Source organism: Brachyistius frenatus, unplaced genomic scaffold, assembly GCF_029030835.1.
Source record: "Brachyistius frenatus isolate BFR_SWC_R1_liver_20210118 unplaced genomic scaffold, ASM2903083v1 Contig_3, whole genome shotgun sequence".
Taxonomy (NCBI): domain Eukaryota; kingdom Metazoa; phylum Chordata; class Actinopteri; family Embiotocidae; genus Brachyistius; species Brachyistius frenatus.
In genome coordinates, this window is record NW_027210602.1 from 9414082 (window position 1) to 9428716 (window position 14635).

The 14635-nt window shown below is 40.2% G+C and overlaps 1 protein-coding gene and 1 non-coding gene across 5 annotated transcripts in view; both read right to left on the reverse strand.

Moving 5' to 3' along the window:
- Positions 1-14635, reverse strand: part of cacna1bb (calcium channel, voltage-dependent, N type, alpha 1B subunit, b) — a 174833-nt gene that overhangs the window by 136385 nt on the left and 23813 nt on the right. The window lies entirely within an intron of this gene.
- Positions 11600-11713, reverse strand: LOC138625999 (U5 spliceosomal RNA). Its single transcript, XR_011311265.1, has one exon. It is a non-coding gene; the product is annotated as a U5 spliceosomal RNA (small nuclear RNA).

Genomic DNA, 14635 nt, shown 5'->3' on the forward strand with positions numbered 1-14635 from the left:
ATTAGCTGCGAGAAGATAAATCAACACAGGCTGTTGTATAATGAAGCTCTTATCACAGGAACTGGAGCCAGTGATGGAGGCAGAGAAAGACGTAACACAGCTGAGACTGACACGTATAGGTACACCGCTGTTTGAAAAGACTACTCTACAATATCAGGGAAGACTCACTGAATGTTAAGTAGACCAGGCCTTTACAATATGAACGATACTGTGCTGTACACTCAAAATAATAACCCTCTAAATATTGCTTATGTAAGTATGAATGCCCAAAGGTCTGCAAAACCCATTATCATGTACGGTGGCTATTTATACTTTAGCTTTTAGTCAGGAACAAACAACAATAAAAAGATTGCAGTGGTGAAAACTGCCCACCTGCTAAAATACCTCAAAGTCTGTTGCATATAATTATCTTACACATTCCTGCACAGAGGGGAGTCAGTTTAACCATTTGGAGTCGCAGCTCTTACCGTAACCACAGGTTATTGTTGTGAACGACTTCTCACTCAAACATGTAGAAAGATGTGGGTACAACCTGCCACAAGTGCTGAGTCAAACCTTCAAATGGATGTGATACATTTCCATAGAACCAAATCTGGTGTTGTTTTGTCAAAAATCTAGATTTTTTTTTTTTCTTTGCAAACATGCTGTTGACTAAATCAACCTCATGGCAACTGAAAAACCTCATGATATAAGACGATGTCATGTCATATTGGGATTATAACAGTTTTACACGTGATGAATTTATGTAGTGTCACCAGTGTGAAAAGAAGTTATTTAGGTTTTTGAATATATTGTACCTAAAATGTTCCCGTAACCATGCGATCCGCTGGACATCGAATCATTCAGCCATCGAAGTATCACGCTGAATAGTGTAATACACCTGTCAGTCTCCACGAGGGCAGTGTCATGCTGAGGTGTGAAAAGTACACGCCGAGGGTCGAAAGAAAGCGGTCATGTGCCGAAGAACAGAGAGTGACAAAATCAGGGGAGGTCAAACACAGGACTATCACTCAGGAGACCAGGATGTAGAGTCTGTGCGAGAGCAATGTGAATTTCTTTTAAGTAATGTAAGTAAGTTACTTACATAAGACAATTGACATAATGCACATTCAGTTACTTATGTGTCATATGTAATGTTACGTTTATAAAATGACTTATTTTAACCTAAACCATGATCTTTTTCTAAACCCTAACCACGTAGTTTTTGGTGGTTACACCTGAGGCATCTTATTTTTCACACATCAGGCAAAACGTGACACCGACATGGTATCCTGTTGTGGACTAATGAGTGTATTGCACTTTGGCATGATACTACGTGGTTAAAGGTTGGCACTTTTTGCATCTAAATAGCCTCGTGTCGATTTAAGGGAATTGTTTTTCATGACATATGTAGATTTTCTACATTTCACATGTAAGAACTTAAAAATAGCGCGCACAAACTCTCAAGTGCTGAACAGGGATGGGTGCAAGGTTATGGCAAGACTTAAAAACGAGCAGAAAACCTGAACCCACAGAACATCAAACTGCAAGTTATTGTGGGTAAAAACAAGCATTTCAGCTATAAGCCATCACCAGGTCTAATAAATAATAGTGTGATGACCTGTGAGTGCAGGTATTTTACTTGTTTTTAACATTTGAAAACTTAAAATCACTCTTATTTTTAGACAAGAAATAAAACTAAACCATGCCTCAAATACGACAATCTGCTTCGTTCCAAAATAACAGGAGGGTCAAAAATAATATTTGCACTCCCATCAAGATTTAAGAAACTATTCTTCAGATTAAAGTTTGATTACACTGAGGTCATGAAAAGAAAGAAGAAGGTCCTAGTGGCATCAGGGAGGTTCTGGATTGAGGTCGTGATAAATGCAGTGGAAAATGAGGAGGTTAATTATGAGAGAAGTTCACACCTGCACCAACTGTGTGCGGGACTCTCAGGTCTACACAGGTGCCATCAAATCAGGAGCCCAGAGACGATTCAGAGGAGCAACACACACTCCGACATACGTGTAGACCGCTGCATGTCATAATGTTTTCTCTACACACTGGCTACAAACCCTTCATGATTAATTACATCCAATATCTCTCAATTATTTACACCCCAGCAGCAGCAATACATCATCCATCTCCAGATAGCTGTGCGCTGCTTTGTGTCATGAGAACGAGGAGGGAGGACGACATGCACACAGGATCAGAAGCACATAAGAACATCACCCACACGTGCACGAGAACAACTTGTCAGAGACGGCATCCTGTCTCGTTTTTACCCAACCCTCCGTCCTCCCTCTTACACTCTTCATGTATCGCTATTATGTCGGTGAACTGGAGCTGAAGAAGAAGCGGGAAGCCTCGACACAGAGCCGAGCTGCTAATGCCGAGCTGCTAATGCAGAGCCGCGACACTAACACGTTGTGCACACGGTCGGAGAGCGCATCCACCGGACAGTGAGGGATAGACGGCGCTGACACGGCGTTCAACGCACACTCTTAGCCGCCTGAGTGGTTTTACAACTGAAACAACAATACAGTGCAAATACAAACACAATACAACGCAGCTCATGAAGTCAGCTGTAAAAGTTTTTTACATCCTATTAATGAGTGATTACTCATGTTTTGACTAATCTCTGCTCATCAGTATGTTTTATGGAGGGAATCAAATGGTTTTAGACATTGGGAGACTAAACCAGATCTGAAAGAAAGATGAATATAAAAGCTACCACGTTAGCCATAACAGCCTTATAGAGTGAGACTGTGCCAGGTATCAAGGTCAAAGGATATCGTTTTTATGGTTGCCAAACCTCAACAGGATGGACCTTATTTAGTACGAGGGCCGACCCAGCGGAGACATAGAGTCGTTATAGGAGTGTATAAGAGCGAGGTGCTGCTGGGAAAGAGAAACTTGTCATTGGGAAAGGAGAACCTTCATCTCCACAGTATCTTGGTTTGGTTTTCAGCTCAGTGCACAGTGGGGGACTTCAGAAGGGGACGGGAGCAGGCTGTCCTAAACCATGTCAAAGCTCTTGTGTGGGAACAAGGCACGTGACTAAAGAAAAAGAGAGTTCACCAGATTTCCGGTAAGATCTGCTTCCTTTTCTTGTTCGCAAAAAACACATTGAGTACATATGTGTGGTTGGCAAAAAGCTTTTTCACTCAGCTGTTTTTTGGCCATCAATGTTATGATATTGATTTAAAGTTAAATTTATAACAGTGAAGTCCAATGCTGCGTTCCAAGTAGTGAACTTACATGCTAACACTCCCTTTTTTTTTTATAATGTATCAGTGCGTTCACTCTGTCAAGTACAAAAACATGAAGTGCACTACAAATACCTGGAAGATGCACTCAAAACGGTCACAAAAAAAAAAACGATGAACATTTTCCACCCTAAACCATCGCCATCTTGGCTACGTAGAGGAAGGGACCACCAACGTAAATAATTTTAACATTTATGCATCTGAGGACGCTGCAGCTGTTCCTGAACACCGCCCCAAAGAGTTTATTTTTCACTTCTGCTACTAGACAGAAGAATCAGTGTGTTTATTGAGTGTGTTTAACAGAGGGCACAAAAAACATGTTGATTTCTGGGTAAAATCATTAAAGCTGTAAATATTTTGCCAGGTGATGTGTTCATTTCCGGTCAGTGCAGAATGACAGTGTGCAGTCTGAGACAACGCTACGCTGTCAAAATACTTGTCCTAACATGTAAAAGCACTATTTGTTACTGTACTTAGGTTAGTATGTCATTAGGAACTTTCTGAAGTGTCTGTAAACGGGTAGTTCTGATGTCTGTGTTATTACTGGGCGACTGATTAAAAATGTGTCAAAGAGTTATGGTTACAGAGGCTGAAGCTCTATTTAAATACATCATTTTAGGTAGTATAACCCATATTCAAAGGCCACATTGCCATAGTAACAGGTTACTAGGTAGCAGTGGGTGATCCAGACTTACTTTTAATTTCTTGTGACTTTTCTAGTGCAGACACAATTGGCATGGACACGTAGTAGAAGGGCTGGTTTTGAAGGTTTGTAGGTTATAAAATCCAAACAAGTGTATTGCCTCATCCAATGCATTACATGGTCAAAATCTCATTGGTGGTGAGTGCATGCAACATTTTGCAATATAAACTAATACAGTTACGATCTAACATCAAGGTAAACAATTTGCTAATTCAAACTGTGCTTATCTGTTCTTGTCCAACATCATCTGGAACCACAGAAACAGTGAATATTTAATACAGAGATCTTTCACTGCTGCTGCACACCAACTGTATTTTTCTGTAAGCAAAGGAGAAACTGACAAAACTGAAAGAAGAACAATATTTTTAAACAGAGAAAGACAAAGAGGCGGGATGTGAGTTAACAAGAATGAATCAAATCAATCAGCTGGACCTGTTTACCCGCTGCCTCTGTGTCTGAGAGCCACTGTGAGCGAGTGTTTGTTTCTCTCTGTTTGCCAGGCTGCCCATCACGCTGTTTGAAAACACACAAAATCATAAAATATGAAATGTTTCACTGCATAATGAGATATTATCATCTGGAAAATGATTAACAGCACAAAAAGTCAACAAAAGTGACACTTCAGCGGAGAAATGATACAAATGTGAACCAGAATACTGATTATGATTGATGAACTTAATTTAGATCTCAAAATCTGCAGTGATATGTAACCTATTATTGCACGTTGGCAATATGTCTCAAGACATTTTGTACACTTGCCAATTTTCTCTTTCTCATTTCCATGACAGCATTGTTTCCAACAGCTGATTTCTCCGTGGAGTCGGGTTCCAAACGAGGCTCCTGCGTGGCATCAGAAATACACTCACCAGCTTCATGGTCACACCAGCACGCTGCTGTAAATCAGATTGAGTGTCTCTCTCAAAATTAATCACAAGAACTACAGTAATGCATGACAACTCCATCCAACAAATAAGATTGTCACACTTGTGTGTGTGAGGTATTCAGGGCTGCGCCCTAAACGGTGATAACTCAAATCATCAGTAGAGGAAATGGAGAACGTTGAAGGAATCATGCAGGTAAAATGCTGCACGGTGCATTGGGATAATATTCTGACCCGGATGAGCACACTTTATTTATGTTGAGAAGATGGATGTTTTCCCACCATGTGAAACACTGAAAAGTGCATCTTCAGGCTGGTGTAAACTGGAAACAAAGGAGCATGTAAGACTCATGTGGCAAGAGTGGCATATGACTCTTAATAGCCAAACAGCCATTGGTGTTTTCAGACCAGAGAAAAGTCTTATGCCCAGTGTTCCAATATCCATACTACCACGCTCTAGTATGCCAGAAAAATATTTAGTATGTCCCAATACACAGTATGTTAAACATAGTATGCCAAAAGTACCAGGGTGTTCTACTACACCCAGTCGTATTTTACAGTCTGCAGGCCAGCATGCTACTCTGACTGTTCTGACCCACAATCCTCCGTGCGGTGGAATATACGTCACATCGACTGAGCTGATGAGAGAGTTGGTGGCGCTAAAGCTGCGCCCACAACAGGAAGAACAAGACGAAGAAGAAGAAGAAGAAGAAGAAGAAGAAGAAGAAGAAGAAGAAGAAGAAGAAGAAGAAGAAGAAGAAGAAGAAGAAGAAGAAGAAGAAGAAGAAGAAGAAGAAGAACAAGAAGAAGAACAAGAAGAAGAAGAAGAAGAAGAAGAAGAAGAAGAACAAGAACAAGAACAAGAACAAGAACAAGAAAAATAAAAAATAAAAAGAAGAAGAGGCAATAAAAGGAAGCATACACGTCCCAAAACATACTTTTTCTTTTTACTACAAACTATCGCCCTACGGATCATGACGGATATGACAAAGATAGAACAAAGTTCAAGGCACATTTTTATGATGAGGTAGTATATAATATAATATAATATAATATAATATAATATAATATAATATAATATAATATAATATAATATAATATAATATAATATAATTAATATAATATAATATAATATAATATAATATCTAATTAGCAGATTTGTCCTTGAGTTGTATAACGTATTCTTGTGTCTGTGATGATTGTAGTGTGCATGGGAAAGTGAGTGCAATTAATCATGGTGCTCTGTCAGAGGGCCTTTGGATGTGCGAGTGTTTTCACATTTGTATGCTGGTATATTAACATGTTCATATGTGCTGGTGCCAATCATGTCTACTCGCAGCTGCCTGAGGATCTGTACCAGCTGGCCGAGTGACAACGTAACATGCGCTAAAGTAATTTCACAGCTTCCTGTCTGCGAGGGAGAGCAGGTGTGTGTTTGGCTGCTACCTCCAGCTAAAGAGACGCCTGTTTGGACATGAGGTCCGATACAGCATCATTATAATGGGTAGGGAAAAAAAAGATAGACACAGAAAAAACAGGTAGCAGGCTGGATGATCCTAGAGACAAAGGAAAGATGTTTTGTTCCTCCAAATAATATGCAATGAATTATCTTTGACCTGAACCAACCGAATTAGAGTAAACAACAAGTGGCAGGTTATCTACACTCTGTGAGCAACCAGAAACTGAGGACAACAGTCCTGTATGGAGCTAATTTCCTGCCAAAATCTAACAAACAAACAAAATGCGTTTTATAAAATGCCCTACGAGTCACTAACACAGTGGGGTTTGAAAATACAAAACAACATGAACAACAAGGCATTTTGTTTCGCAAATACAAAATGTACATGCAAAAAATTTTAACAAATACAAAATATTTCGAATAAATCATCCTTCAGAGACTTATTTTTGTACAATATATATTTTCAACTACAATTACAAATATATCCTAAAAATCCTGCTGAAGATTTGTCCATGTATCTTCTCAATAATTTGCCCTCCACAACAGTAGGTAGCGCTGTGAGTTAATTTAAATTGCTGAGCAGCAGCACGCAGTACTGGTGGGGAAGTACCGAAAGGAACTGTAAAACGAAAGAACATAACTTATCATTCTTGATCGGAAAGGGAAGCTTCTCAAGGTTCTGAGTCACACACGTTCGAGTCTAAATCTGATCCACAATATGAGAGGAGAGCAAAATGAAACAAAGTTACAGCTGCTTATTGTAAATTTGATCTTTCAATCAAAACCTACATATAAATGTGTTTGCACATATGCACTTGTTAACAGCTTTACGTGTGGGAGATGAACTGCCAGCTAATAAAATATTATTCTGCTGTCGCCAAAAAACTGAGTTCTAGTATCTCCCTGCACCGTCAGTCTGTGGACTACTTCCTGTTCAAAGCAGTCTGATGCCTGAGCTTTTCTCTCAAAGGAATTACTTTTAAATGTTCCTACCTCATTATTTGAAACATCTAATATGAACATAAGATATTGTAATAATATATATGTGATGGAAAACACCCTGGTAGGTCCGCTTTAACCTGTATTTTTTGTCAGATGATGGATGGAGCAATAATAATACCTGGATTTTATCTGCGGCACACGTCCATATTTCACACTAGTCCTGACATCTAACAACAAAAACAGAAAAATTAAGTGAGCGACTATGCATTTGTGTATATATATATATACATATATATATATATCTTGGCACTAAGAGTACACTTAGTCTGAAATGCTTGTCAGATAGTCAGAACGTTTCAGAAACCACCTCTGCACACACCTTTCCATCATCGGACTGAGAGATCAGTGTCCGATCGTTTCTGTCTGAAGCCAACGATCTGGCGTTCAGACCAGTTGTGTGGAGGTGAGAAAGGAGTCCGGATTTGAACTTCTGCCTTTAATATCTCCCTTTTCAACTGTTTCTGTCACTTTTTGAGTGACTGAGTGCAACACTATGAATGTGCTCCTGGAGAGACTGTCTGAAAATATTATTTATTATTATTTAACAAGATCCAAGATGGAGAAAGTGTGGGAAGGGATGATTTCCTCAGCTTCACGGTGCATATAGTTAAAAATGTATTTAAAAAAAAAAAACAACAGAAAAACCCAGCAGGAGCAAAATGTTAGTCTTTTTTTTCATTCTATATTATTACTTACACTGTAAACCAACATGCACTGGTACATTACTGGACTGAATTATGGTTGTTAAAGCAAATTAGATAGTGACTAATGGAGATAAATGGAGATTGAGTATGTGTGTGTGTGAGAGCATGTACTGTTGGATCTGACTGTCATTTAAGAGAAAGTGGACATGCTGAAAAGTCACTGGGGCAAATGAGGAGCGCCGAGGCGAGAGACTCACTGGCAACAGATCGCACCTCGTCACCATAGAAACAGGAAGACGACATGACAATGGCTCTATTGGGCTCGTGGAAAATGCACAGCGGCAGTGGGGAGCGAATATGAGAGTCACGGTACGGAGATGTGGGTGAGAGGCAGAGCAATGAGGCAGGTGGGCGGGAAGGTGGTGGTGGTGTGTGTGTGTGTGTGTGTGTGTGTGTGTGTGTGTGTGTGTGTGTGTGTGCGTGGGGGGGATGAATCACATATTTTGTTTGTTTTGATAATTCAACTCTGTGCCATGGTTCCTGAACATATGGAGTCATTTAATGATTACAATATGAGACGTGAAAATGAATGACTACATTCAGGTAGTCTCTGCACAGATGTCGATTATTGAATTAAGTGAAAGGGCAACATTATTTATGATACACAAAATGATTCTGCAATGAATTCTTCCATATGTCACCTGAAGAAGAGAGTAATGGGACGAGAAACATGGACCTTAGGGCGTGTGCACACACACATACACAGGGTGAATGGCCTCAGAACCAAACCAGATTGAGAAAACGCTGTCTTCCCTGTCAGACAAGCTGTTCCCAACCAGATGGTTTAGGTCCCATATTTGACCATAAACATTCACACGCACAAAGGTTTGATTTCTTGCGCCATTGTTCGTGGTATCCATGTGTGGATAGCAATGAAGCTTAGAAAGATAATCGCCTAAAGAAAGAGAAAAAACATAATACGAGGAAGGGAAAACCAGGGACGAGAGTAGCGGGTGACAAAAGGTATAATAGATGAGAAAATGGCAACATATGGTGTGCGTATAGAGAGAAATTCAGAATTCATTTCATTTTATGCGAAGACATCACCAGTTTAAATCCCAGCGCCTGTGTCCTTGAATGACTCAGCCGTCAGCCATTCGAAATTGTAGCAGCTCTCCCTCGTTTAAGGTTAGATTTTATTCTTTCAAAAGAATTGAAAGGAATAAAGGAACATTTTGGGAAATATCCGTATTTAAATTTATTCCAAGGTGAAATGAAAATATCCCTCAATCTCAGTTTAAACTTTTGTGCCTGTAAATTTTACACAACATCCGTCCATTCATTATCTATACCCACTTTTTCCTGAACAGGGTCACGGGGGAGCTGGAGCCTATCCCAGCTCACTTTGGGCGAAGGCAGGGTTCACCCTGGACAGACCACCAGTCCACCACAGGACCAACATGTAGAGACAGACGGAAACAAAGACCATTCATGCTCTCATTCACACCTAATGGCAATTTATAGAACCACCAATTAACTTGAGGTGCATGTTTTTTGGATGGTGGGAGGGAGCCGGAGTACCCGGAGAGAACCCACGCAGGCACAAGGGAGAACATGCAAACTCCTGTACAGAAAGGCCCAGACTTGAACCCAGAACCTTTTCACTGTGAGGCGACAATGCTAACCACTGCACCGCCCTTTACACAACATATCTAGTTTATTTAACCTCAACATAAATAAATGAAAAAGTAACTTCGATGATTTCAGCCCCTAAGTAAGATAAAGAAGCTTTTACAAGCTATTCCAAGTTCTGCTAACAGTAAGTATCTTCACAGAAACCATTACACAGGCTACAATGGAGACGATGGGAAGTGACAAAGTGCATTGTGGGAATTTAGAGACATCCAAGTTGGTGTTAACATTTAAATGTCATTTGCTGGAACGAGAGGACTTGTCGGCAGCGCATGACCTCGGGCTGATTGTCAGAGGAGAGACAGACGAAGAGATGAAGAGAGTGAGTGAAGAAAACAAGCTGAAACCCAGAAGAACAACATACAGCAGGAGAGACGACGACCGAAACACGAACAGCAGACACAAAAGAGATTTCAGGACTTACACTGACGTCAGTGCTTCGTTGTTTTGTAGACGCTTTTATACATTTGACTCCCAGGATGACACCAAAGAGTGATTCATCATAACCACAGCCTGTGCACCGCCTATCCACGGGGAAGTAATCATTTCACAAGGACTTTTTTAATAACAGTCTACATCCGTGCCGGTAGCGCTACTTCAAGCTATATTGCTAATGTCGCCATGCTAACATACTCACAATTATGGGTGTGACTCACCGGAGGCCCCGCTATACCATACGATCACAATATTTAAGTCATGGAAACCATATTATCGTGAATTTAAACATTTTGCTATATGCTGACTTTTGCATTAACATACTTGACAAATTGTTACCTTTTTTTTTTTTAACTGCTAATTATGTCCCCAAAAGAAAACGTGTACACATGTACATGTACACATACATGATTAATCAGAAACTGAGATCAGACAGGTTGGTACCTTCAGAAAACACTGCGTACAGGTGCTGCGGTTTGCTGCCATTTCACAGCTGCCTGATGACAATGAGGACTGTGTTTGCAAATTAAGTATGACAGGCATCAAATTCACTTTTGGTGTATTTTGAGCTTTACTGACAAGAGCTGATTACACTTCCCCTGTACTTGACATCTACTCTTACAAACTGACACCTTCTCATAAAAAAACACTGATATTTTAATAAATAGCATGGTATTCAATCTCTTAACAAAGCAGGTTTACAGTGTAAACATAATTCAGTCAGGCTACAGTCTATACAGCGAGTCCTCTCATATAGATGTGTGCTGTAATTTGATGTCAATGTAGCTTTGCAGAAATGCTTCTCCTGACAATGTTATTGGCCCGACTTGATTACATTCTCAGACATAAATCACAACACGTTGTCAGAATGGCTCTTGTGGGGAATCAGTCCTTATTGCGCCGTAACATTGAAGTTATTGTCTTCCAGCTTACTCAAAGGCTCAGAGAATATATGCAGCACGGTATATACAGCGCTTCGTCAGCCTCTACCTGTATTCCTTTTGCTCTCCACGACCAGCCGAGACAGTCATGCTCTGCTCATGTCACCGTAATGAATCTGAGATTGACTGGAGAGAAGGGACCGACAACATTTCATAGGTTCAATTAATTGCATTTTAATATCAAATTTTCAAGTTTGCTAGCAAGTAGTCAAGATGTTTTTACCTGGTCAAAACACCTCACTAAACTATGAGCTTCGGGCTTTTGAAAATTAAGTGAAGGACTAAGATTTCTGCCCAAATGGACTGTGTTCACTAAAAGCTGCCATGGGAGGCTAATGAACATTTGTAAAACTACTCCAAGTATATATGAGAAAACAAATATTTTATGTTATTTCTTCTTCACTTTGTTCAGCATTTTATTGGCTCTTGTGGGACCTCATCACAATTAATACAACATATGTCTGTTTACTGCATTGTATTGTCTCCTAAAGTCAAAAGGTACCTCATCTCATTTGGACATCACAGGCTTTGAATTGCAAGATGATATGATTTGATATCGCTTGGTTGTTTTAACTTTGTCACAGTAATGAGATGCCCCACAAAGTGAAGGGCAATTGAAATGTGAGTTAAACTCTTGTGGTTCCTCTCCACGGAAATTGTCAGGAAAAGGAAAAGATTTGCTCGACTTGTAGAGAAACAAGAGTGAGTGATGTAATCAAGGGTAAGACACCAGCCCATCTCCTCTCCTTAAGATCAACGCAGGATTCACTGTGAAATTATCAGTATTGAATTTATTTGTAACACAGAATCAGAAACTGTTTACCACAAAGATCACTAATAATCTAATGAAACATTGTGGGTGAGATAAATGTAAACAATTAAGCATGTGACCGCCTCTTCTGCACTGAGCATTGTGGGAAAATAATCGCCATGACCCCGCCCCTGTTTTTAAGTGCCACTGTAATGGAAAAATTATTCTTTTGCATTTAACCAAAAGATATTGTTACATGTATATAAACGCCCATCCTTTATGCTGTGCGTTACGTGCAATCGGGACATGGCAGGTTAAACATTATGAAACAACATATTAGGGAGTGTATTGACAGACTTAAGAGGCGTCACAGATGTATTTTTGCAAAGCTAGCATCGAAACTCTTGGTTTCCAACTTTAGTCCAGACTGAAATGTTTCATCTTTATGGCCACAAACCTGTGACGAAAGAAAAATTACATGTCAACTATCCCTAACTGAAGTTTGTGATAATTAACAGATGCTGTAATACTGCCGCAGCTCACCGGAACAACTCTCCGCCACTTTTCTTCTCCATATTAAAAAATGTTCTTTCACTGGTTGAAATCCATTTACATTTCTTAGGTGCTTGAATATCTAATCATCTCTAAAGCATATGTCATGCAGGAAAGCCAATTTAAAGAATGGAATTGTCAAAGTTGTCATATATGACATTTAAGATTTATTGATTGATTCACGATGTCAAACTGAAGCCTGTTCTTGATCTGCTACCGTTTGCCCTGTTAAAGTTACTGCATAATGCGTTAATACAAATCACTACAAACAGCACTTTACCACTGGTACCAAGTACCACTGGTTCATACGTAACACAGTAAGTGCCGCAGACAGCATGGTATAAAAAAAAAATCTACAGTATCATACTAATACTACACATTTATCACGTGGATGTGCTCTGAGTGTGTATGAAATATTTTTACATGATGCTCTGGTCTAAGTCTGGCAACGCAGTCGGGCCGTCTTCAGATCATTAGGGACCATTCTCCTCCTCCTATCTGTGGCTGATCATTTTCATATGTGAAAATGATGGTGCATTAGATTCAACCCTTTAGCTCCTCACACTCTCTTCCTCTCTGTGTCGCTCTTTCTGCCTTGATCTCTCAGTTTCTCTCATGATTTCCTTCCCCCTCTCCAATCTGTCTTTACAGCCTTTTTTCGAACGCAGATACGCAGCAGTAAATCTGTCGTTGTGGTGACTAAAAGGCTCACTTACAGGCTCAAATGTTAGTCCTAAATATCCTACATTTCTCACAAACACAGGCAGATATTGTGGTGAAGGAGTGGGAAGCGAGTGGAAATGTGGGGCAGCAGTGAAAGATATTGATTAAAAGGCACACACACAGTGTGGTCAGCAGCGCACTGAGCTCCTTTGCCTTCTAGAGAGGACTACTTTTTAAAAAACACATCGCACGCGAGGTAGATAAAACATGACATTTACACCTGTTGGCATGGAGACAAGGTAAATTCCCCTTTAATCATCACACGCCTTCAGTAATCTGTCCATCTCCCTTTTATGTACTGTATTTGTCCAAATGATAGGTGAACGCTCTGATGTCACACTGGGCTATGAAATGAGAACGCATCATTTGTATTTTCTTTTTCACTTTATTCTTGCCTGCTTCAACTTTTTTGCCAAATGACTTTGCCAGAACTGTTTGCATTGGCACCCCTGCTGTGACACCCCATTAATGTCATTTAAATGATTGAGAGGGATGTATTTTTTTTAGGCGGTGCTAAAGTCATGCTGTACACAATTTAACAGGGGTAGGTAGGATCCCACCAACCATAAGTCATCATTATTTGACATGCTGCAGGTCACAGCAGTGCATCAACTCCACACATGAATTCAAGAACACCCACTATGATCTGTTCCACATTGCATCAGGATACTTCTTGTCTTACTATTGTTACAGAATGTGCTACTGTAGATAATTCGTTGAAAGAAGTTCCTATGATCCTATTGATTCTTACAACATGTATAGTATTGCCATGCATTTTGGAGCTATTTAATTGGTGACCCGTCATACTGCTGCCAGTGGTCTCTCCCTGCAGGGTTTTTTTGGGGGGTCGGCTGCATGCTGAATCAGGTTTAATTATCCACTGATCTATATCCGACCAATACTGACCAACCCTTGCTCTCCATCAAATCTTTTTTTTTTTTTTTAATAAGTTGAAGCATATCATGTTTGGGAAGGATATACATTGTTGCCATGAGGGTGGAAGACCTTGACGGTTCTCCTTGAAGGACAAAAATCCAGCTTGTGTTGTACAGAGGTGCGGGGGTGGGGGTGGGGGTGGGGGGCACTTCCTTTCCCCATTTACACTCCAGTATTAGTGCGGCTCTTCAGAAATGGCCTGGGAGCCACACACCACGCAGCTTACCTGCTAATCTTGGGAATTTGCAGTCTCACGAGCACAAAGCGAAGACTCAGTAGAATTATTCTATTATTTCATGTTCTATCTTTGGAACAGAGGCAGCAGGGGTCAGACATGGTGGGATTTGGATTGGAAAGGTGTAATGATGAAGATAACAGTTATCATCCTATGTTACTTTATGTGCCACTGCACTGGCTCTTCTATATTTTGCTGTACCTGAAGAATCAGTATCAGTACATCAGCCATCAGCTGGTCAGATGTATTCATGGTCCCCAGAGGATGATCACTGATTACATTGGTGACCCAATGACTTCTATGTAACTCCACCATCAAGTCACAATTTCCATTTGACCAACACTCCATGTTGGGGTATCACAAAATTGCTCCCAGGAATTTGTCATTTTGGATCACAATGTACCCAATCCCTGCAATGTTTTCACAAGTGA